The sequence below is a fragment of the Rutidosis leptorrhynchoides genome, unplaced genomic scaffold (assembly GCF_046630445.1).
Source record: "Rutidosis leptorrhynchoides isolate AG116_Rl617_1_P2 unplaced genomic scaffold, CSIRO_AGI_Rlap_v1 contig411, whole genome shotgun sequence".
Lineage (NCBI taxonomy): Eukaryota > Viridiplantae > Streptophyta > Magnoliopsida > Asterales > Asteraceae > Rutidosis > Rutidosis leptorrhynchoides.
In genome coordinates, this window is record NW_027266644.1 from 42621 (window position 1) to 67850 (window position 25230).

At 34.3% G+C, this 25230-nt stretch overlaps 1 pseudogene; it reads left to right on the top strand.

Moving 5' to 3' along the window:
- Positions 1–1986: 1986 nt before the first annotated feature.
- LOC139883523 (sm-like protein LSM1B) lies at positions 1987–8352 on the top strand (annotated as a pseudogene).
- The last annotated feature ends 16878 nt before the right edge of the window (positions 8353–25230 follow it).

Consider the following 25230-nt stretch of genomic DNA (forward strand, 5'->3'; position numbering starts at 1 on the left):
TAATTATTTTTTTACTTTACTTTTAATTAATTCACTGAAAATAAATTTTATTTAATGAGTTATGTATATTGTGCTTTGGATTTATTGTTAAAATAATAATATTACTGATATTATATTTATATTTATGTTAATATAAAAATATATCGGATCGGATCTTTCGGATAATAATTTTTTATATCCGTATCCGATTCGATCCGCGGATTTTTCGATCCAAATCCGATCCGATCCGTTGGTCGGATATCCGCGGATCCGATCTAAATTGCTAACCCTACTTCCATCCATCATTTTACGTGTTTGTGTTGGTATTGATGTCCCATTTACATACATTACCCATGTATTTTAGCTCCTTTACATGAGGCAACGATTGATGCTTAATTTAGACTTCTCATCTGTGAATCTGAAGTGTGGATTAGAGTTTATATGTTGAAATTGAACTGAGAATTATTGGCTTAAAATTAGTGAAAAATTGATTTTTTTTAAATTTTTTTTCTTTTTTTCTGAAAATGGGTCATTCGATAAACGGACCGCTCGACTAAAAAACCGACCGAACTAAAATTGGTCAGTTTTGGTTTTGATTTCTAAAACCAACTATGATCGGTTCGGTTCCACTTTAGTCCAAAACCGACCAATTCCCACTCCTAATCAACAATGAAATCCTATTTGTTTGTTAAAAAAAATTTTATAATAATATAAATAACACACATAATATACAAAGAAAGAAACATAAGACAATGAAATTAAATGGAGGAAAAAGATATGGGGAAAAACATAAATATTATTTCTCTGTAATTTTATAACAGCTCTATTTATGGGGTCAAAGCACTACGGATACATAATACACTTACACAAATAATTAACATATTAATAAAAATACAAATTCATGAATGTACACATATAAATTCAATGGACATCCATAATGTTTATAATTTTTTTTCCAAAAAAAAAGGAATTGCTCCGTTCTAGTGAATTTTATATTATGTGAAATATCCATTTAAAAATAAAGGATGAATTTGTTAAAATCTAAATACTCAAGGAGGCAAACCATCATTAAAAATAATACTGGAAAATGAACCTAACAAATTTACTCGCTAATTAGAAATCGTTATGTTGAAGCTCTTCCGGTGAGATTGGATCTGTCTGTGTATTTCTTATCCCTTTTTTTTTTAATAAACCCACTTTGTTCCTTTAAAATCTGAAAAGGAATAGTCTTTTTTCTTATTCACTCTTATTTGATTTTACGGTTTTAGGAGGTCTATCGGACAAATTAACCCTTTTGGGATTCTCAATTCTTGTCAATTTTTTACGATTCGCAAAAAGTAAGGTCCTTTTTGGATTAGAAGAATAGAAAAGTCAGGATTTTGATTATTGGGTCGGATTCTGTTTTGAAATTTACGTGAGAGGGTGGTTAGGAAGGATTTAGAAATTTTAGGTATTATAGAAGATTTAGTAGTTGAGAGAGGAAAGTGACGTCGTAATATTCATGTAGATAATTTTTTATAAATAATTTCATAGGGTTAGAATAACTATATATAGAATAGGATATATCATTGTTCTAAAATAAAAAGATTATTTATAGAAATAGATAGTATGTCTTTATATTATATAGTATGATTTATTATATTTATTTTATTATCGTATTTTATACATGATATTATTATATTATATGATATATGATATGGCATGTGACTCACATATTTCCTTTGGATTTAAATGCGATGATTCATATAGCCAACTCCACTCGATTGAATTGAGGCTAGTTGGTTTTGGTCGGATTCTGTTTTGAGTTTTGCAGTCATAGTTAGGGTTTGAGTTTCACTGATTTCTTTCCTACCACTTCGATTCTTGTGCGTAGTCTACTCTACTTAGTTTTGGTCTCTGAACTAGAAAAGCTTGAAATTTTGAATTTTGGTGTGAAAAAGAGAGAAGGAAGCTACAGCTGCAAATGCAAAATTTGAAAATTTTCTGTGGTTTTTGAGATATTGGAAAATGTCTTGGGCAGGACCAGAAGATGTTTTTCTGTCTACTTCTCTTGCCAGCTATCTTGATAGTAAGCTTCCTTAGTACTATCCACATTGAATCGTGTCGGATATTTATATGTGGAGGCTTAGGATGATGTGTAATGTATACTTACTTGTGCATGTAGATTCGAAAGTATGCTTAGGATAATGTGTATGCTTTGCATTCTGAATTGCTGCAGAATTTTATTCTAGCTGTATCTACAATTATTTTTTAGCAACTATAGTTTCTTGGTCCGCTACATTTTCAGGTTATGCCATTGCTTAGACAGATGATCTCATTGCTGAATTGTTTCTCTTTGATTTCTGCATACATCTGCTATGTATTGGTAGTTGTATGTTGCTAAAGGCATGTAAACTGTCGCTGACAGTGTTGATAAAAATTTCACTGAAAATGCAATTTGAGTGAATTTTGATGTTTCTAGTGGGGAATAGTTGTTATCTATAACGATTTAAAGTGAGTCTTGCTTATGCTATGTTATGGTTGCAGAAAAACTTCTTGCCTTGCTACGAGATGGGTGAAAACTGATGGGATTGCTTCGTTCATTTGATCAATTTGGTACCAGTTGTTATTTTTATCATTTATTAATATTCTTTTTTGGGAAGTTAATATATATATACTCTGTCAATTAGTATGTTCTAAAGAATTCATTTTGATATATTTACAGCCAATGCTGTTCTTGAGGGTGCATGTGAAAGAGTTATCGTTGGAGATATGTATTGCGACATCCCTTTAGGTTTATATGTGATCCGTGGAGAGAATGTCGTTTTGGTTGACGAGGTGGTAATCCTATTATGTCTTTTAAGTTGTTTTTTTTCCTGAAAACATAGTTTTATGCTCTAACTTTCTCTCTGACTGCCTCCTGTTAAAATACTACTAGGATTTGGAGAAAGAGGAACTCCCGCCACACATGATTTGTGTTTCTGTACCAGAAATTAGACAGGTATGGATTTGATTCATAGCTGTGTCCTTAAATGATTCAATAACCTGTTTATTATACAAATCATCGAATATAAGTTCTTGGAAACCTTCATGGTTTTCACATGCTCAAAAGCGAATTCAAATGTTGGGTCTTTTCTACTGGGAAAACCCTTCCGTAGCATTCTCGTAGGAGTGATGAATCAATTTAGTCTCCGTATAGAGAGACTTTTTTCAATTTGTCTTAATTGCAATTTAATTATAAATTTTATGTCAAATTAACATAAGATATATGGGGTTTTATTAACAACTAGTAATTTGACACATGTATATAAGAAATTTGAGTTTAATTAGGTTTTAAATTACAATTTTAAGTCAATAATATTTTTTTTCCTTTTCTAATTAGAAAATCAAAATACAATAAAAACATAATGATTTTTAATAAAATTCTACCAATTACCTTTTCTTAATATAATAGTTTTATTCCTAATCAATTTCCTATCCATTATTTTAAAAAAATCCTAATAAAATTATAATACATTATATTTTTTCTATTTTTTTATTAATCAATTTTTTCCTCATAAAAAATCATTATATTTTTTTTTCTATTTTTAATTAAAATAGGCACATCTTTTTTTTCCTATTCAAGGGGCATATTGTTAAAAAAATTATTCCTAATCAAATAATGATATATATATTATTTTTTTTAATTATTTTATTAAACTATATTCTTCATATAGAACTTTGAGTTTAATTAAATTTCAAATTATAAATTTAAGTCTATGATTTTTCTTATTCTAATTAGGAAATCAAAACACAATAAAAACATATTCCTAATAAAATTATAATACACTATATTTTTTTCTAATTTTCTTATGTAACAATTTTTTCTAATTAAAATTCATTATTTTTTTTCTATTCTTAATTAAAACGGGCACATCTTCTTTTTCCTATCCAAACGGGCATATTGCTAAAAAAAATTATTTCTAATCAAATTAAATACATATTATTATTATTTTTAATTTTTTTATTAAACTATTATTCCTAATAAAAATCCATTATATTTTTTTCCTATTATTAATTAAAACGACATATCTTATTTTTCAAACAAAATAAATTTTTAATCCTAATAGGATTATGGATTTTGAAATAAAATTAAAATAATTTTAATTGATTTAAAGTTAAAATAATTTTCTTTTGATATAATATTTGACATAGATTTAATAATGTTTAATGCAAATAAATACTACATAATTTTTTGTAATATATATTTAAACTATTTATTTTTAACGGTACGAATTTTCCATCCCACAGACGGCCCATTGACTAATTTTGTAAAAATCTGTTAGCGGCCCATTAATTTTAAAACGTTTGGAAATTGATTCCTCTGTAGACAGAAAATTCCTGGATATGGACCAATATCGGTCGTTTTAAAACAACACCAACATTACTTTTTGCAAAAATCTGTTATGCTTTCTCTCTCGAGTTGTCACTCATTATGTTTGATAGTATTTGATTAGTAGAGGCCATACATGCAGAATTCATGTCTCTTTTGAACCTGAAACTGAAATTCTCAGCCAAAGTCTGCTATTTTCTCGTTTCCTTGATAAGCAAATCATGTTGAAGCTCTCACTCACAAGTATGAAGTTTGTGTTGAATTTCAGTTGTGCAGTGCCATATTTAGACTGTGAATGTTAGAGGACCTGTGACTTTTCGAATTTTGTATAGCATGAAGGGCTCTAAATATGTATCAACCTTCGTGGATTCAAATTGGACCAAAATGTAATGCCATCTGTTTTATCTTAAGGGTTCAAAATGCAATGTAATCAAGGAGTTGGACAATGATCGAATTGAACTGGTTTAATCAACTTTACAGAAGTGTCGACTCGATTCATGACCACAATCAGAGTTGCAGGTCCTGAACCGCTGATGCACAGTCGACAGTGCGTTTGGAAGTCGATGACCCAAAGTCCAATTATATATGAATTAAATTTTTAGCGTCATATTTATTTATTTCTACACTTTGATAATTGTATTATTATATTCTCTCCGTAACACAATACATGCAGTTTTTTGCATGAATTTTTGTATCAAAATACATGATAATTTTCATATCTTTACTCATTTTTTCCTATTTTGCTCTCGTACCGACCCCAACCCATGTTTTACGTATCAAACACCATCACCAAATCTATTTTTTACATATCAAACTCACAACCACAAAACACACACCATAACCATTGACTGGCGTTGCCGGCATAGACAAAAATTATTTTTTAAATTCAAAAGTGATTTTTTCCTTCGGCGATGGCCAGCAGCAGCACCCATTGTGATTACAAGTGTGGGACCCGCTCCCGACCGCCTCGATCCGATCGAAAGCGGCGCCGACTTTACTTATTTTGACTTAACTTTGACTTCAAATTATACATTAATTAAAACATATAATCATTAAAACAAAAGTCGTTTACATAATAACTTAAATATACCAAATAAAGTTTTGCGGAATAAAATACATAAACTTCAGATTAATTCATACTTAGGAAAAAAACTGGCGGAAAGAGTCCTAGTGCCGCAAAGCCCGTCTAAGATGCTATCGCCGCAACCGATCAACCTGAGGAGAAATAAATAATTTTCGAAAACATAAACTATAATGCTTGGTGAGGTTTTTAAAGAAAAACATCTCTTTGAAACATCTTTTGGAAAACTTGAATTCATAAACTTTACCAAACTTATAATTCCTCGAAAACATTATATAACTTTCAAATCCCTCGAAAACAATATAAACTTATCGAACCCCTTTCAGTGAAAAACATTAGGAACTACAACAGGAGCGACCTACTATAGTATCATAATAACCTTGAAACCTCGACATCCGTCACTAAGGATGTAAATAATCAAAACTCCACTAGATAAATTAATGGAGGTCGTACCCTCTGATCAGACCGTCACCATGGGGTCACAAGGACCAAGTACTATTGGATTGGTCGCCACGAAGTCGACCGAATCTCCCTCGAAAGAAACATTTGTATTGGGTTCGCGTATATATATATATATATTTAAGCAATATTTGTTTAAACCTTATCGTGAAGAATAATTGAAAACCTCGCTTTTACGTAGTTGAAAGTTCTCTTTAGTTTTCTAAAATATAATAAGTAACTATGCCGTATACTTAAAATAACCATAAACGTTGATAATAATAATCATAATTACGGCATAGTCATATATATCTATATATATATTTCATGAAACCAAAATATACTTTCATAATTAAAAAGAAAGTAAACTCACAGATTACTGCTCGAATCGCGCCTTTACGCTTAACTGTGACGTCGCTAATTATCCACCTATCGAAATATCGTTTATTAGCTTCGTAAGTACTAACGCTTAAAGTAAAATTACTCGAATTAAATCCTACTCGTTACTCTCGTCGTAATAGTTCTATTTTTTATAGTTACTTATTCTTTCGATTTATTCTATGTTGGTAATTATCTTAAGTCATTTATTTAGTTTAATTATTTAATTAACCATTTACATATTAGAATAAATATTATAAAAATGACATAATATTCTGAATGTTTGAAAATAATATTCTGATATTTTTAAATAATTTTTCAAGTTAAAATATGACTTTAAATAATTTTGGAAAAACTTTTTTATATTTAAATCATTTCTTAAAATCTTAATTAACTCAGAAATTAACATAAATTTAATCTGACATCGAAAAATTCTAAATTTTTGATATTTTATAGAAAATAATATTTTTGGCTTACTGTAAAAATTTTATTATTTTTGGAAGAGTATAAATTATTTTATTTGGTTCAAAAAATAAAATAGGTTCGGTTTTTTGGAAGATTACCAGAATAATCTTTGAATTGAAACTAATGCATTGGTAATTTTGTAAATCCGTTAAAAACAGAAGGGTATAAATGACTTTACTTACAGGTGCGGATAATTAAATCAAACCGATCTGAATCAAATTGAATTAAAGCGAATTGATTCTGTATGAACCGATTGTAATTCTGTGAAATGACCAGTTAACCTTTGACTATTATTTGACTGAAATAATTCATGTTGGTAATCTTGTATATATTTTAAAAGACTGAGGATAGTATGGTCATTTTAACGATTGAAACAGGTTATATAAGGGATTGGACCGGTTCGGTCCAATCATTTCCTTTTCTTTTCTTTTCTTTTCTTCTTCTCCGCGCGAACGCGTCGTCGTCGCTCTTCTCTGCCTGGTTGGCGATTTCGCCGATTCCGGCGACTTCAGGCTAAAACCCATATATAGAAATGCTCGTCCTCACACCAGGAGCCTAATTCTACAATCAATTTCTTCCAATTCCGTCTGTGGAAGTTTTAATTTCCATTTTACTAAATTAGGGTTCTTTGGTGAATTTGGGATTTTTGCCTAATCTTCATATATGTTAATCTAATCCTTCTTCTAATCGCTTCTATACTAAAATCTACTACAAAGACGACTTAATTTGGCTTGAATTGAAATTGGGAGTTTCGGGTCACTTACTGTTTCGACTGAAATCGTTCTGTTCTGGTGTGGTTTGGCTTTGATATAGATTGAGGACGCCGGAACTCGACTAGAATTGGCTGGAAACGGTGACTCGGTCCGTGACTCGGTGCTGACTCGACGTCGACTCAATGACCTCCGGTCGGCTGCCGGCCCAACGTCGACTGTTTTGGTGATCAGTGAGAGGTGAAGATCACGACTGAGGTAAGGTTTTATGTTTCTGGGAAAATTGATTTTTGGTTGTTCTGTTATGTGTTTGATGATTCTGTGATGAAGCTTCCCTGTTAGGATTTCAGTTACTTTGTTAGAAAAGTTTCTTGCATGTTGAATTCGACTGAGATTGTTGCATGCATTACCTGATTAGATGTTCTAGAGTGGCTGAAATGTGACTTGAAACTTGGCTGCCTATGTCTCTGCCATTGGCTGAAAATTTGTGAATTTCAGTGTTTAAATACTATTGAAAGCTTGCATGTTGTTTTTCTGTGAACTGTGAGATCATGAGCAGTTTTTGGCTTAATGTTTACCGGCTAGAAATGGGTCTAAAGCTATTCTGGTATGTTGAATATGTATGAGAACAAGGGTTCAAGCTTTATTAAAATGGCTGTTGTTGGCTGCTTTGCTATGTGTTTAAGAGTGTTTGACTTAGTTTAGGATTGTGGAAATGTTTAAATCTGGGCAGCCATAGATTGTAAGGAAAACTGCATGTATGCTTGGGTTTGTGGCCTTCTTGAGTCACTACACCTGTCTGGCTTGTTACAGCTGTGATGATTCATGGATTGATGTGTGTTTACTGCCCTACAGGTGGTAATAATAATGTTGGCTGGTTTGTGGTGTTTTGTGCAGAAGATTTGGTCAAAAGAGTAGCATTTTCCATGGTTTTGGCGGCTGAAAAGTGACAGTTTTATGGCTGCCTTGGGCTGATTATTAGTGCTGGCCGGTTGGATGTAGTGTAGTGTAGTGTAGGCATACTTTGCATTTTATTTATTTTGTAATATTCTTGATATGTAGTATTAGGCTAATGTGTAGTATTCAATTTGTTATGCAACATTAGGAAGTTAGTGTATATAGGATTTAATTGTATCTTGGTATGTATCTTTGTGTAAATATATTCCTTATACTATTTACTATAGCTATAATAAATGTTTGTATACTTAGGTGTAATTGTCCTTGTAAATTTATTGAAGCAAATTTCCTATATAATAGAACATCATATAGTTATTACAAAATAATTTCTGCGCCAACTTCCCTTTCTCGCTTCCATAAAATTGTGACTTGTCGTGTAAGTAACGTGCATTTAGCATAGAGATCGAGATTCTATCTAGCATAAAAATCGAAAGACACGCGCGTTTAAACGATTGAAATTTTTATTTAATCGAAAATCAACGACACGTCGACATAATCTACACGATTATCTAAGTCGCAATTTTCGAGTCGTTACAACAAGTCAGTGCGGCACGTCCGTTAGAGGGGAAGTTGATATCTTTAAAATAATAAAAAATTAAATCGTATAAATAATTATTTTATAATAATTTATGTTAAAAAATATATTTGTATTTGAAGAATTAGATTAAAATGGAAAAAAAGGTAATATTGGTAGACTTTAATTTTGAATATATAACAAACTATTTGTAACTTTTTTGACCTATTTTATAATTATAATCTTACAGAATTTAACTCTTCAATAATATATCTATATATATTATTGAATTTTGCCAATTAAAAACTATGTGCTGAATTTTGATTTGATAATATATAATTAGAACAAACAAGTTAGTGGGCCCGTCCAACCTGTACCTTTAAAAATTAATAATTTAAATATATTATAAAAAAATTATATAATAATTGTTCATGTTAAATATTATTAAATCTATGCCAAATATTATATAAAAGATAATTATTTTAACTCTATATTATTTATAATTATTTTGATTTTATTTCAAAATCTACAATCCTATTAGAATTAAAAAAATTATTTTATTTTTAAAAATAATAAACATAAAAAAAAGTAAAATTTACATATCAAGATTTGATTTCATAATAAAATTTATAATTGCATCTAAGCAATTTAGTTGCTCCTATTTTTTGAAAAATAAGATATGCCAATTTTAATTAGGAATAGAAAAAAAGAATACAATGGATTTTTATGAACAATAGTTCAATAAAAAAATTGAAAAATAATATATAATTTTATTTTATTACAAATAATTTTTTATTAAATATGTCCCTTTGAATAGGAAATAAGAAAATGTGTCTGTTTTAATTAGGAATATGAAAAATAGATTTTAATTAGGAAAAATTGTTAAATAAAAAAATTAGAAAAAATATACTGTATTATAATTTTATTAGGAATATGTTCTTATTGTGTTTTGATTTTCTTATTAGAATAGAAATATTTAGAATAGGAAAAAGAAATATGATTGACTGAAAATAATAATTGAAACATAATTAAATTCAAAGTTCTAAAATACATGTGTCAAATTACTATTTATCAATAACAGAACAACCATGTGTGGAATATTGATTTGACAATAAAATTTACAATGAATTGCAATTGAAATAAATTGAAAAAGTATCTCTATTGTCTATATATAAGATTCATAGGCCTCTTTTAATTAGAAAGAATGAGAATCTTATATACAATAGGAATAACTTTTCAATTTGTTCCAATTACAAATTTTATTATCAAATATAAATCTAACACATGACATTTTATTGATGAATAGAATTTTGACATGTGTATTTTGAATTTAATTAAAAATCAAGTTACAAATTTAAGTAAGTGATATTATTTTTTCCTTTTCTAACTAGGAACAAAAAATGTAATGATCAATAATAAAATTCTACAAATTATTTTTTCTAATATAATAATTTTATTCCTGAACATATTTTCTACTAAACCTATTTTCATTCTTCATAATTAAAATGGTGACATATATATATGTGTATATATATATATATTGTATTGTCGAACTAATTTCGACAAGTAGTTTTTTCTTATCGAATTAAATTTGACACATGAATTTTTTTCTATCTATTATTTAAAAATATTCCTAATAAAACTATATAATACTATATTTTTTTCAAATTTTCTTATTAAACAATTTTTTCTAACTAAAATCTATTATATTCTTTTTTCCTATTCCTAATTAAAACAGACACATATTCTTTTTTCCTATTCAAATGGACATATTATTTAAACAATTATTCTTACTCAAATTATCATACGTATTATTTTTCCCAATTTTTTATTAAACTATTATTCCTAATAAAAATCTGTTATAATTTTTTTTGCTAATCCTAATTAAAACGGGCATATCTTACTTCTCAAATAATAAAAAGAGAAAATCTCTGTCCGCTAAGACTCCCTGCTTTAGGGGGTATGGGGGAGGATGTCGTAGTATGCAGCCTTCCCCTTGAAATTGCAAAGAGACTATTTTCGTGACTCGAACATGTGATCTCCAGGCCACAAAGGAGCAACCTTAAGCAGTTGCGCTGAGGCTCGCCCTCACTTCTCAAATAATAGGAACAACTAAATTGATTAGATGCAATTATAAATTTCATTATCAAAATAAATCTTGACATGTGACTTTTACTTTTGCGATGTTTATTATTTTTGAAAATAAAACAAACTTTTAATTCTAATAGGATTGTAAATTTTGAAATAAAATCAAAATAATTATAATTGATATATTATTAAAATAATTTTATTTTGATATAATATTAGTCATATGTTTAAAAATGTTTAATAAAAATAATTATTATATAATTCTTCATATGATATATTTAAACTATTAATTTTTAAAGATACGGACTTCTCGTTCAATGGACGAACCCATCGACTTGTAGAAAAAAGAATGGAGTGGAATTTTGATTAGGGATAAGATTTTAATTAGGAAATTTAAAAAAAAAATATTGTGTATCCTAATTTGATTAGGAGTAATTATTTAAATAATAAATAGAAAAATAATACTTGTATCAAATTTCAATTTCTTATTAAAATTTGCTACTGAAACAACTCAATTAATATTTATACGGAATCAATTTATTTGGTTAGAGGGCCCGTACGTCGCATGTGAATCTATATTTTTTTAAATTTATTTTAATAGATATTTTTAAAAAATATTAAATAGAAATTATATATTATTATCTTATAATATTTTATATTTAAAAAGGTTATATTATATATGAGTTATAATTTTTTTTAATCATGTTAGATAAAATATAATTAATATTAATAAAAATTAAAAATATTTAACTATAAAATGTAATTATAGAATAGCATATGATGTGATGTGTGTATGTATGTATATAGAAATAAAAAGAATAAAAAAAGTAGAGTATTGGATTTTGCTTAGGAATAAGAGTTAGAAGTTAGAAAAAAAAATATTGTGTAGTGTAATTTGATTATGAATAACTTTTTAAATAAATAGATATGTGTCAATCGTTAATAAAAAGCCACATGTCGAATTTTGATTTGACAATAAAATTTGTAATTTGAACAAATTGAAATTTTTTTCCTATTATCTATAAAATTTTACTTGATGATAGTTATTTAGATATCTTATAAATACTTATTTTTATTTGGGATATTTTAGTAAAAACTGTAAAATCCTTATTTTCCTCGAAAAAACCTAAAATTACTTGTGTTATAATACGGATGTAGTATTATAATATATATATAATGGCAATTTATTAAGAAGAAAAAAAAAGTACTAGTATATAAACATACATTGTGTAATGGTAGGCTGAATCCTGAGTAGAATACATACATTAATTAAGGTATAATTATAAAAGAAAATTATTTGAAACTCTCAATTGCCATGTGACTTTCAAAATGAAGCCTTAGTATACAAGCTTCTAAAAATCTCAGTTTGTAATTCTATTTGTCAGTTGATTATGTTTCTTATTATGCTTTGTATAATTCATAGTAACGAAGGACAATGCAAGTTCCAATAACCTGATCCAGTCAAAAGTATTCTCTAGTAGTTCATTGTATACAAACAATCGCTAATGTTATCTTCCAACTTGTTTATAGAATTCTGAGCATGGATCTCATTGTCTAGACATGTATGTATATTAATTGATTGTATATGTAGTAGTATCAATGCATGCATACTATACTAATAAGGAATATATTAGATATAAAAAAGGCAAAAAATAAATGGCCCAAACACATTCAGATTCATTGATTTCGTCAGTTGGATTCGGTCGAATTTGACCGAAAAATGAATTGCACCATCCATTTCCGGCCGAAACAACCCAAAAAAACATGCAAAATTATCTTTTTACCCTCTCCCTTACATGACTTTGGGGACAAAACCGTAAAATAAATATGAAATTATATTTTTACCCTTTCTCATCCGCATCCTTACATCTCAGCCCAAACGAATCATAGACTGCCACGTGGCAATCACTCCCTCTTTCCTCCGAAATAAATTTGAAACTTTGAAGCCTCGTTACTACAAATTGGAGCCGATTTATACTATCGATATCTCATACAAAAATTTAGATACGAATTTTTACAATCAAATGAGAGTCGTTTCATATTTTTTTGACTTCGTATGAATATTTTATGAATTTTTGAAAAAACTGAACGAATTTTAAATTAAAATCAGAGTTCCCACAACTTTCATCTAAAGTTCCGAACAGGCCTCAAGTTTGTCATCTAATTAGGCGACAATTTTAAGCTTAGATTTACGCCAAACAGTTGGAAATTTGAAAACTCCGACAACGATACAACGTTCATCTCATCGAAACGACACCGGCCATATAATAAAATCCGGAATCCCGAGACTACTGACAACGACACTACCATTCCCACAACTTTCTCCTCACGTTCCGAACGGTCCTCAAAGTTTATCATCTAATTAGGCCACACCTTTAAGCTTAGATTTACGTCAAATTGTTTCAAATTTGAAAAATCCGACAACGACATGACGTTCATCTCGTCGAAACACGTCCGGCCATATAAAAAAGAAAAGGAATCCAGCAACCACTGGCGGTGGCACTACCATTCCCGCAACTTTCTCCTTAAGTGCTGAACAATCCTCAAGGTTTATTTTACGCTTAGATCTACGGCAAACGGTTCGAAATTTGAAAAATCCGATGAAAATAAGATGTTCATCTCGCGGACATTTGTCATGAATATCATGTGTATATAGAGCTACATTTGTAGGAAACTTTTTCGATCTCACGCAAATATTATATTCTCTTCCAATAAAATTGTATACATTTATATTTTTTATTCAAAATTACTTGAGCACCTATCATTTTTTTCGTAAATCCGTAATAATATTCGACAAATCGAATCGCAACATATTACACAGGCTTGCGACGTTGTCGCGAACCTTCGCCTGGTATATATATATATATATGTTTTTATGATTCATTTATATAAATTTCAAAAAAAATTCAAAAAGAATATTCATTTATAGATTTCATTTTACAATTTCTACTTTATAGTATTCCGAGCTTTGTTCCAGTTGTCTAAACATGATCATCTACGTGCATGGGGAACTCAATAGAACAACCATGTTACACAATTCGTTAGCTTCCTCAAAATAATCAGTCACATTCTCTTCTATCACATCAATAAGAATGTGTTACCACACCAGGGCATGGTCAATTTTGAGCATTCCAAACTTCATTCGTTCGCGTAACGTGAGTGTTTCGAGTCGGACAGACCGTGCAATTATTATATTTAGTGGCGGAGTTACATGTTGTCTAAGGAATTCAATGAACTTATTTAATTTTAAAAATCTTTATATTTTATATGATCATTTTTCGATTGAATCAATTCAGAATTATATTTGAATTCATAAATTTTCTAAATACAAAATTAATCAAAATTTAAAATTTGAATCCATAAGATTCGGGTCCTCACTCCATCAGTGGTTATGGTTATAATGTAATAAAAAAATTAAGAATGTGTTAACATAACATATGTAACACGGTTATTTCTTTTTATCTTATTCGAGAGCTTAGCATTTGAAATTTCTTTTAACATAAGGGAATTCCCTTGAAAAAGAAGGAGAAACATAAAAAAAAAGTTTTTTTTTATTAGAAAACTTCTAGTTTAAGAAAATTCAAGTCGTCAATAAAAAAAAAATGAGAGAAGGAGAAGAATTCGAACCCTCAATCTCAATACGAATACTCATCCAATGGATTGACAATCGAACATTTTAATCCACTCATCTATCATCTTCGATGAAAAGATAATTATTATGCTCCATTACACAAATGTAGATCAAGTAAAAACAGAGTAGAGTACTATACAAATTGTTGAATTTTTAGAAAAATTGATCTTTTAACTCATTTCATGTAAACTCATTGAACTGACACTATAAATAAGATATTTTGTCTAATAAATTCAACAAATTCACGAAAGAATGAGTATCTTTATCAGGCTCGAATTTCGAATTTCTTTTGCTATGTTAAATACCTGAGTGGTCTTGTAAATTTTGTGATAAACATCGACTTAATTTGATACTAGTATAATCTCTCCACTATGGTTAAACGAAACGAGTCATGAGCAGTAATGAATTTAGCAAAGATCACTTAAGATTGAAGTTTGCAAAAGTAATGAAACCATTCCAGAAGTGGAAAGTTTACTGAATTTGGCTAACATCTTTTTGTGGATGTGATTAACACACCACATGCTTTTTCTTTCTTAATTTATTTACCTTGGTCTTTGTAAATTTCTCTCATTTTGACTCTACTTTTCATTCACCAATCTCGAGATTATTTTATTTTATTTTACATTTTAGTATAAAGTTTTATTCAAAGCACAATTTCAATATGACAATATCCATGACGACACAAACAAATTTTTTACGAGTATAAACTTTAAAATTAGTGAAAAATGAATCTTGTTATTATCTACTACTACACTTGTACTACTTATTACAGTATTACTGTATGTTAATTAAAAGGTGATTAATTAGCAACGTAAACACATATGAGCCACTTAATATAGGTATACATATACAGTAGTTATTAAATGATGTTTTCTTGAGAAAGTGAACCTGAATTGGAGGCTGCTTAGAAGCTCCCAAAACTAGTCGTGTCAGCCAATCAAATGGTTTTGATTATCCAACATTACACCAGATTTTTCCTATTTTCAATTATTTAACTAATACCCTTAATTACTCCTGAGATACTACTGTTCATCTTTGAATTAACTAATAAGTATATACGTTAATTAATTACAATTGGAGCCAATTAGGAACAATTAGAGGAATATCAGTTGTAGAAAGTCAACCCGACCACCTTTCGTACACGTGTTGGTCCGACAGGAAATCATGAAATTCACATTGTCGTGACACAAGCCAGCAATCCCACCAGGCAATACCAAAGGATGACATGGCATGCAAAACTCCCTCGTGACAGTCACGTGAATCTCAGATGGCAATTTCCCCTTCCCCACCCCCCCTTTTTCCCGTTTTCAATTTACAACACGACAATTGCAAAATTTAATTATACAGTAGACAGATATTTCTAATTCAAAAAAAAAAAAAAAAGACACTTCATATATTAAAAATGATCAAGCAACTTCTAGTAATCTCGTAGTAGCATAAGTTTTGAGTTTGAATTTAAGCATATAAGAACCTTATTGCCTGAGCTCTCAATTGCTTTTAGAGTCTTAATTGATAAAGATTACTCATTCCGTCTCTCAATACATTATTTTTAAAATATTGACACATAAAAAAAATAATAAAAAATATAATATATTTTGATTTAAATTATAAAAATTATTTTTTTAGATAAAATAAAAAATTTAAAAAAATAATACGACAGACGAATATCAACTCGATTTCCTAAATACTACTAATAAAAGATCGCACAAATCATTCACCCACATAAGTTGACTCATTAATTCGTCGTTATTCTTGATTGCAAATTTTGCAATTTCACTTTGTAGACATGTATAAATGGGCTGAGGAGGCATTCTTTGGCATTTTCGTTTGGCCTGAATTTAAAGGGGAAATAAGAAAAATAATTAAAGTGTAGTATATGTTAAATATTTGCAAATGGCATAGTAAAGTTTTGATATAGAATAGTTATTATAAGATCAGATTAGTATTAGGTGACCTACAACCAAAAGACAGGTGAATATTGGGTCGTCGAGATTTTGTCCATAGAATCCATTCCAAGGGAAAATTCCCATGCAAATATAATATTAAACATTAATTAAACTCTAACTCTATATCTCCACCATTATATCTGGAAATTTCCTAACGCGTCAATATTTTGATTTTCTTTTACCATTATATCTGGAAATTTCCTAACGCGTCAATATTTTGATTTTTTTTTATTTTTAATATGTGAATTTTATTACTATTATTTATATAATGCGAAATCCTAAAGATAAAAATAGTAAAATTGATATTTCGAACCCTGGAATTTAGAAAAAAAGTAGAAAGAAAATGCCTAAGGTAGGAATTGAAGCTCAACAATTTTTCCATTTATACCAAATTCATGAAATCAATACTATTGATAAATTATATCTTTTTGACAATATACGATTCCATCTTTTTGAGATGTAGATAAATTACAGATACACGCTTTTCAAAGAAATTGAGAAACAATAAACCATTTTGCACAAGTTTTCCACTTTCACTTCTTCATATTTGAATTTATCGTTTTGTACAGTTTATTTATTTCTCGAACCATACATTTTAATAATGTAATCTTAGAAAATTTACAAATTTCATAATTTGAATCTAATCACCTTTATGGATCTCCTAATAATTTTTTTCCATTCACAAAATTACAATTATATTTAATCCCATGATAAAAATGATTGCGATGATAGCTTAATCAAAAATATGTTAAACAAAAACAACTTACAATCATGGAGTACGTTAGCTTAAGTTGTAATGAAACTCCAATAAGTGCTATTAACCAATGAGAAGAAGACAATGTTACGAAAGTGTTTTTGGTCAAGAAGATGAAGAACAATATCTTATGGCAATATAGTGTGGCAAGCTAACTCTAAAACTAAAATCGACTCAGATCTATGTTAATGTGAATAGAAAATTAAACACAAAAATGCATCAAGCCATTATCGATTTCCCTCTTCTGTCCCTGGTAGCATGTCATTTATTGTAATAATTATTCTGTAAAATGTTATTCTGAGGAAATATTATTTTAACGGAAAATTGATTGCTATAACATATTCTTAAGATACTCCATATAAAGAGATTACTATATTTGTATGATTTTTGATTTTATACATGCATAGAATAAATAAACTAATAATAATCTTTTCAATAATCAATTAAAATAGTGGTGTAATAGTTTAATATTAATTTACACCTTTAAAAAATTGGAATTCCACTTTTATCGAGCGAACATTAATATACATAAATTTATGAATAGATTGCCATAGTAATATAAAAAATCACAAATGTAGTAGTTTGTTTGGTTTCCTTAACCTTTGTCCATCATATTAATTGTGGCCTAGATTGGCGTTTAAGAACGATGAATATGTAAATGTACTTCGTAAAATAATTCGTTTTGATGTATTTTAAGTGTGGATTTATATTATTTATACATATATAATCTATTTTTCAGTTATGTGCTTTCTATTTAATTCATTCTATAAATATAAAAAATATATAGTGTGATAAATTTTGTAATTATATATAAATTATTATTTCAATCAATTAATATTTTTTATTATAAAAAAATTTTTAGTCATATTGTGATAAAAAAAATCACGATAATGGAAGGAATACTGTAGAACGTTGGTATGATGGGAACCTGTGATTGAGATAGGACAATAGAAGGTGGCAACAATGTTCGTGAGTCTACGGTCTGAACGGGACCAACAAGGCTCACCACAAGGCCTTGGCCGAGTGGTGCGTTGCTGCTGGATTAGGGTGATCGAACCCCTCTCATGCGAGAAGCTCTTGGAAACACACGTGAATAATGGTCACTTCGGTGTTATATATCTCTATGAGTATGAGAGAGTTATTTAGGATTTTCCCTTAAGAAGGATTATATAGGGTGGTGTTCCCTTGATTGAGGGATTTCATTCCCTGTGATCTTCTATGCATGGTAGTCTCCTTAATGGAGAATATCTCTTAGCTCAGGAAATTAGCTGAGGAAGTCTTTCCTTTTAGGACTCTTGCTCGATAAGTCGAGCTTGGCCGACTGACCGATGTGGGCCGAATCTACGGTTCGGGCAAGCTGCTAGTCTGGCTGGACTCAGACCGGCCGAAGGCTTTTCCACTACATCTGCCCCCTTGCTCGCATTATGGTTTTACCTGGTGGGAGCAAGTAAACTTTCGAAAGAAAGCCGAGGCACCTGCTTTGGTGGGTTCTTAGGTATGCCAGACGTATTCGACTAAGTTTTTGGCTGTATAGCTCGTTACTTAGCGACTTTTCGGCCGTGTCCATCGTCCAACTCGGCGTTTGACTGCTATAACTCGTTACTGATGTTGGGGGATTTCCACTTTGGCCAATCACAAGTCCGAGGACATTATTGGATAACTACGTATATAAGCATCTACGGTCTGAAAGGAGCAACAAGGCTCACCACAAGACCTTGGCCAAGTGGTGCATAGCTACCTGGTTGTGCTAGAAACTTCCTTGTGAGGAAATCTTGCATGTGTTTCGGCTACATTGATTGCCTGACTCAACTTTTAGTTGAAGAGCTCGTTGTTGGCGTCGAAGGATCGTTGCTTGGGCCATGTTCCGGAGGTGTTGTTTCCCCCCTCTCTGGTGAGGGAAATAAATGAGTGGGCCGACTAAGTTTTTAAGCTTGTGTGGGCCGGACTCTTTGGTTCGGCTTACATCCTTAGCTTGTTGAAGAAGCTGTGTGGTAGGCGATAGGACAAGGCCTGTCCGGGTCTTGAACCGCTACCTTGGGAATCGAGACAATGCGTGCACTTGCCAGAGACGTGTGCTGAGTAAAAAGACGCCTCGATCTGCTAAGCCGAGATTCGAGGTGACGTTCTGCTCCCCAATTTGGTAAGGTTGTGCTCCCTCTTTTCTCTCTTTTTAATTTTATTTTTTTGAACCGGGCCGATTTGGTTGTAGGTTCATTCTTGGTTTCCTCCTTTAACCGCTTTTACAAGCGTAACTATATAAGGAAAAGTAATTTTTCACCTTTTATCTTTCTATCTCCCAATCTCTGGCAGTTTGCTTGCGCGTTTTGCCTCCTTCTTGCGACTCCTATCACCCTCTCCTATCTTTGAGATCATCCATGGCTAGAAAAACTACTGCTACCCATGTCAAGAGGGCTGCAAAGGAAAGGGTTCGAGGCGGAGCGACTGAATCTGAGAACACATCCTCGTCACTAGACTCGACCCATATTCCTTCTGTCACCAAGCAAGGTACTTTTCCTTCCGCCCCTTCCTTTTTTAATGCCTCTATGAGTAGGGGGTCGACTTTGTCTAGTTTGCTTCCCAACGTATCCGACGAAGTCTTCTTGCGTCAGAATCTAGGTTGGGCTCACGCTAGTAAGATCGACCCTGTCATGCTGGACATGAGATCGGTCGTCGAGTGGTTGTGATGCGACTCTGGGTCTCTGCCGGATATCTTTACCGGAGTGCTCAATGATTGGGGCATAGTCCTAGCCCAGCTTACTCCTCTAGCAGTAACCATTATTCGAGTTTTCGAAGCAAAATGCTGAAAAGAGGGGGTCCCTTTATTTTCAAAAGTCTTCCGGTATTTTTATCAGCCATATAACTCGCCAGAGGAAGAAGCTAGGTGGGTCTTGATTAAGAGAACCTCAGGAACAAAACCGTGTCTGGGCTGGATTAGGAGAGACTACCCGATTGGATGGTGGGAGCAATATTATTTCATCGACCGTCTCGACGGTTGGGATGGTGTGTTGACGGGGAGCTGGTCGAGGGTGCCTGAAGATCCCTTGCCTCAGGATGCCACATGGCTCGGCCACGAGTTGGAGGCCAGGGACCGCTTGCTTGCCGCCTTTGATCTGAATGAGAAGTGGCAAGATCTTATTTGCGATCGATCTTTGAGTGATTTAGGAATGAGTCAGTCACCTACTGAGGGTAGCCTTTAACTCTGTCTTTCCTTTCTTTCCCTTGTTACAATCTGAAGTTTTAAATTTCTTTTTTGGATTCTTTCGCAGTACTCCAGCAACTGAGGGGGAGAATCGCTTTGAATGCACAACTGTCAGCCAAGAGGAAGGCCCGAAGTCTAGATAGATCGGCTTCGAAGAAAAGAAAGGGTTCGCCTTCTCCTCTTGCCCCCCTGTGCGAGGATCGTACTGCTGCCGAGGAAGGGAGAAAGGTGGCCAAGGATGAATCTTCCCTTGATTGGGATTCTCTGCTGGGAGAACGTGGAAAGAGAGCATCCAAGGCAAAGTGGACTATTGAGTTAGACCAGGATTCCAAAGAGATTCCCTTAAGCCAGGATGGCCGATCATGCCTTGGCTTCATGGAACAAGCCGTTTCTCATGGTGATTGGGTGCCTTTGAGCTGTCAAGACTGGCCGGATCTGTCTGAGTCCTTCGCCTCGGCTATCAAAGCGGTAAACGTTTTTTCGTTTCTCCAGTATTTTCCCGTTTGCTTTTCGGTATCTTCTTGACCTGGTGCTTTTGAATTCTTCCAGGCCATGGATTTTGGTTCTCTTGTCCTCGATTGTACCAATGCTGCCCTTCGCAGTAGGCTGGTGGCCGAGCGCGCCATTGAGACCCATAAATGTCAGCTAGCCGATGCTACCTTAGATCTAGAACAAGCCCGTTAGAAGATAAGATGCTTTAGGATTTGCGAGACAGTCGCTCTCGGAAGGTGGCGACCATTCGGACGGAGCAGCTGGCCCTTGCGGCCACATCATTCGATGATGGTGCTGAGGCGGCATTGGATAGGCTAGGAATCGAGAAGCACCTTCGCCCATGGGTGTGGAACCCCCTTCGTGAAGGCGTCGAGGGTCCTGCAGAGGAGCCAAGGGATGCAATAGCCGAAGGAGATGATGACATCGTGGTGGTTGTCGTTCACCCTGGGTCTCCGATAGCTGTTTTTCCTGCCGAAGGGGCTGGTCCTGCTCGTCGGACGCGGTCAAGGCATTGAGCACTTCTCCCTTTTTTATGAAACTCTTTATTCCAACATTTTTTTTTACCTTTGGGTTTTTCTTTTTGCCCGCCATATTCCATTCTTATTGTATGAATGCCCCCTTGTCTAGACATCTTAGATGGTTTCTATGCTTTTGTGAACTCTTGTCACAGGTGCTTCAGAGGTTATCTCTACAAATTGAGGCTTAGAAATGGCCTCCGCTTAGGAAGGGCTTGATAGAATGCTCCCGATAAAGAGGTCTTAGAAATGGCATTCGCTTGGAAAGGGCTTTTTAGAATGTCCTCGGCAAAACGGGGGGTCTTAGTAATAGCATTCGCTTGGAAATGGCTTTTTAGAAAGCCCCCGATAAAGGAGGGTCTTAGTAATGGCCTTCGCTTGGGAATGGCTTTTTAGAATGCTCCCGATAAATGGGGTCTTAGTAATGGCCTTCGCTTGGGAAGGGCTTTTTAGAATGCCCCCAATAAAAGGGGGGGTCTTAGTAATGACCTTTGCTTAGGAAGGGCTTTTTAGAATGCCCCGGCAAAAGGGGGGTCTTAGTAATGGCCTTCGTTTGGGAAGAGATTTTTAGAATGCCCCCTGGCCAAGGTAGGTATTTTGCCTTTTCTTGGAAAGATCTCAACTTTTTTGGTGCATCTGTCCCCCCCGGTAGAGATCTTGACCTCAGTCCGAAGGGACCTTATGTGAGTGTCTTTTTGCATCCGTCTTCCCGGTAGAGATCTTGGCCTTAATGCAGAGAGGCCTTATGTGCGTGTGTTGCGCATCCGCCTTGGCCGAGGTTTTCAGGGGGTTTTCGCTGCCTGGACATATCTACCCGAACCAAAAATGTCTTTAAAGTTGCGCATCCGCATTGGTCAAGCTTTTTCGGGGGCATTCGCTGCCCGAACATATCGACCCGAACCAAAACTTATATACATCTTAGCACAGGCTTCCTCCTTTCTCCTGTAAAGGGAGCTTCGGGACACTCGTCAATTCCCGTTACTCCATCCCTATTGGAGTCGAAAATGGATGTAAAAGAAAAGCATATATTTTTTGAAAAATGAAAGACCAAAGCGCTTTGGGATTTTTGTTTTTATAAGAAAGAATCTTTAAATATTTGTGAAAATAAAGAAAACAAATAATTGGCCCTTAGGCACTTATTAGCTACTCCACTTGGGTCTTCGAATGTTTCAGGGTCTTCTACTGGATGCTTTGGCCAATACTCCTAGCCACTTTGATTTTCGCCTAGTATTTTTTCTATGTACAGTTCTCTTGTCACACCAAGGTATGGTTCTTCTTGGGTTGTCATCATTTCTTCACATGTGATTCCTAGCTTCTCAGCTAGGCTAAACATATCCAGTAATTTTTTTTTCTCAGTTCAATCATTCAAATCGTCTTCTGAGGAGTTGTCAAGCGTTTCCTTCCCAGTGGGGGGACCCCAACTCGTGTCAGGGGCTGAAGGCGGCTTGCCACGACTGACAGCCACCCACTGTCCTCTTGCCTGCTTGAGATAAGAGGGACAGTTTCGGCCTTCTACCCTCTCGGTGTGATGCACTACCCTGTTTTTACATTCATAATCGTGCAGTATGCTTAGCATGGTTTGCCAGTGGTTACCTGATTATTTAGGGGCGACCGGCGGTCATGTATCTCGGGAGGCTAAGGGAGGAAACGCGCCACATCCGGCTCCTATGATGTCAGCTTCATCACTTCGTTCCTTGGATGCCCTTCTTGTTGGTGGTCGAAATACGACCCTGAATCGGGGAAAGAACTCTCGCTTCCTTGGGACGGATACCGGCCATGCTCTTGGACAGTACTTGGGGGGTATCGAGGCATGCTCACTAGTACTAAAGACGAAGTTCCCAGCAGGGGGTTCCGGACGAAGACGATTAAGCCAGGCGCTTCTACCAGCCCCTTTAGGACCGACGACAACAAACTGACCTGGTCGGGGGTAGTGCCCTTTCATGCCTATCGGTGGGAAGGCCTTGCCGTAGGGAAAACCCTGTGGCCACACTCCCTGTCTATATTGTCCGGGAATTGGATACTCCTCTCGTGTTCGGACGATGGTATGGTAGCAATCGCGGGCCTTCTTTTGGTCCCCTCGGACGTATCCTTTGTCGTCGGGGGTTGGAAACTTCATCATCTGATGCAGGAAGGAAGCCGCTCCTCTAAAGGTCGTGATTCCATCTCTTCTGAGAATTACTCTGTAACCTAAGGGGCCTTCCATGACCATCTAGGTGACTCCCTTCATCATTCGTCGGTCACCCTGTCCCAAAGTGATTGGAAGTTTGACAGTTCCTATCACGAGAAGCTTCAGGTGGTTAGCGGTGTAAATGACTCCTAGCGGAGGGGTGAGTTGCTCCTTCTGGAAACCTAGAGCCAGGAATGTCGTCCACCAATCGGCGAGCACCCCGACAATCTGAGCATAAATTCAAGGGTATCAGCATGTGGTTTGGCAACTCCTTCCATGTCCTTGTTAGAGAAGAAGATGAGAGTCACAAGGCGCCCTCTTGGTGGAGAGTTATCTCTTCGGTCGCTGCAGCTGGGCTCCCGATATATAGTATAGGTGAAACGGGGAGGCTCTATAGCGTCGGAGTGGTTGCCCCGGTCGTGCTCAACTGTTAAGCATGATGGGTGGGGGGCTCCTCGCAAACTGAGGTCTTCAATTTCCTTCTTCAACTGGTGGCATTCCAACGTGATATGGTCATACTCCCTATGGTACTCACAATACGGCTGAGGGGTTTCCTGTGCATCCGAATAAATGGCAGTGGCCTTCTCGTCGAGCGATTGGCCGTGAAGATCATCCTCTGCGTGGACTTCATTATATCCAGACCATGATAAGTTCTGAGGGTTGCCTTGCAGGGGGAGTCGATCGTCAACTCTTCGGGATCTCGAATGACCGCCCCTTGTCGATTGTTGGGGGTAGTTGCCAGCAACCCGTCGGCGATCCCGAGGCAGCCTCTGTACTGCAACACCCACGGGTCTGTCCAAGACTTTATGGGGGCCTTAGCGTTTGATACGGGGAATGTCGGCTCTAGGCGATGGAGGATTTTCCCCTTTTTGGCAGGTCCTGAGGGATCAACTTCGCAGGGTGTTGCCTTGCAGGGGGAGTCGATCGTCAACTCTTCGGGATCTCGAATGACCGCCCCTTGTCGATTGTTGGGGGTAGTTGCCAGCAACCCGTCGGCGATCCCAAGGCAGCCTCTGTACTGCAACACCCACGGGTCTGTCCAAGACTTTATGGGGGCCTTAGCGTTTGATACGGGGAATGCCGGCTCTAGGCGATGGAGGATTTTCCCCTTTTTGGCAGGTCCTGAGGGATCAACTTCGCAGGGTTCAGCTTCTTCATGGTCCATGGCTTCCAAATACGCCATTATGTAGTAAAACATGTTACGATGATACCGATAAGAAAAGAGGTAGAGGGCAAACGACTTTTAGACGCTTCCCTACGGTCGGCGCCAATGTTGTGACAAAAAAGATCACGGTGACGAAAGGGTCACTGTAAAACGTCGGTACGATCAAAACCTGTGAATGAGATAGGATAATAGAGGGTGGCAACTACGTTAGTACGTCTACGGTCTGAACGGGACCAACAAGGCTCACCACAAAGCCTCGGTCGAGTGGTGCATAGCTGTCGGATTAGGGTGATAGGACTCCTCTCGTGCGAGAAGCTCTTGTGAACACACATGAACAATGGTCACTTCGGTGTTGTATATTTCTGTGAGTATGAGAGACTTGTTTAGGGTTTTCCCTTAA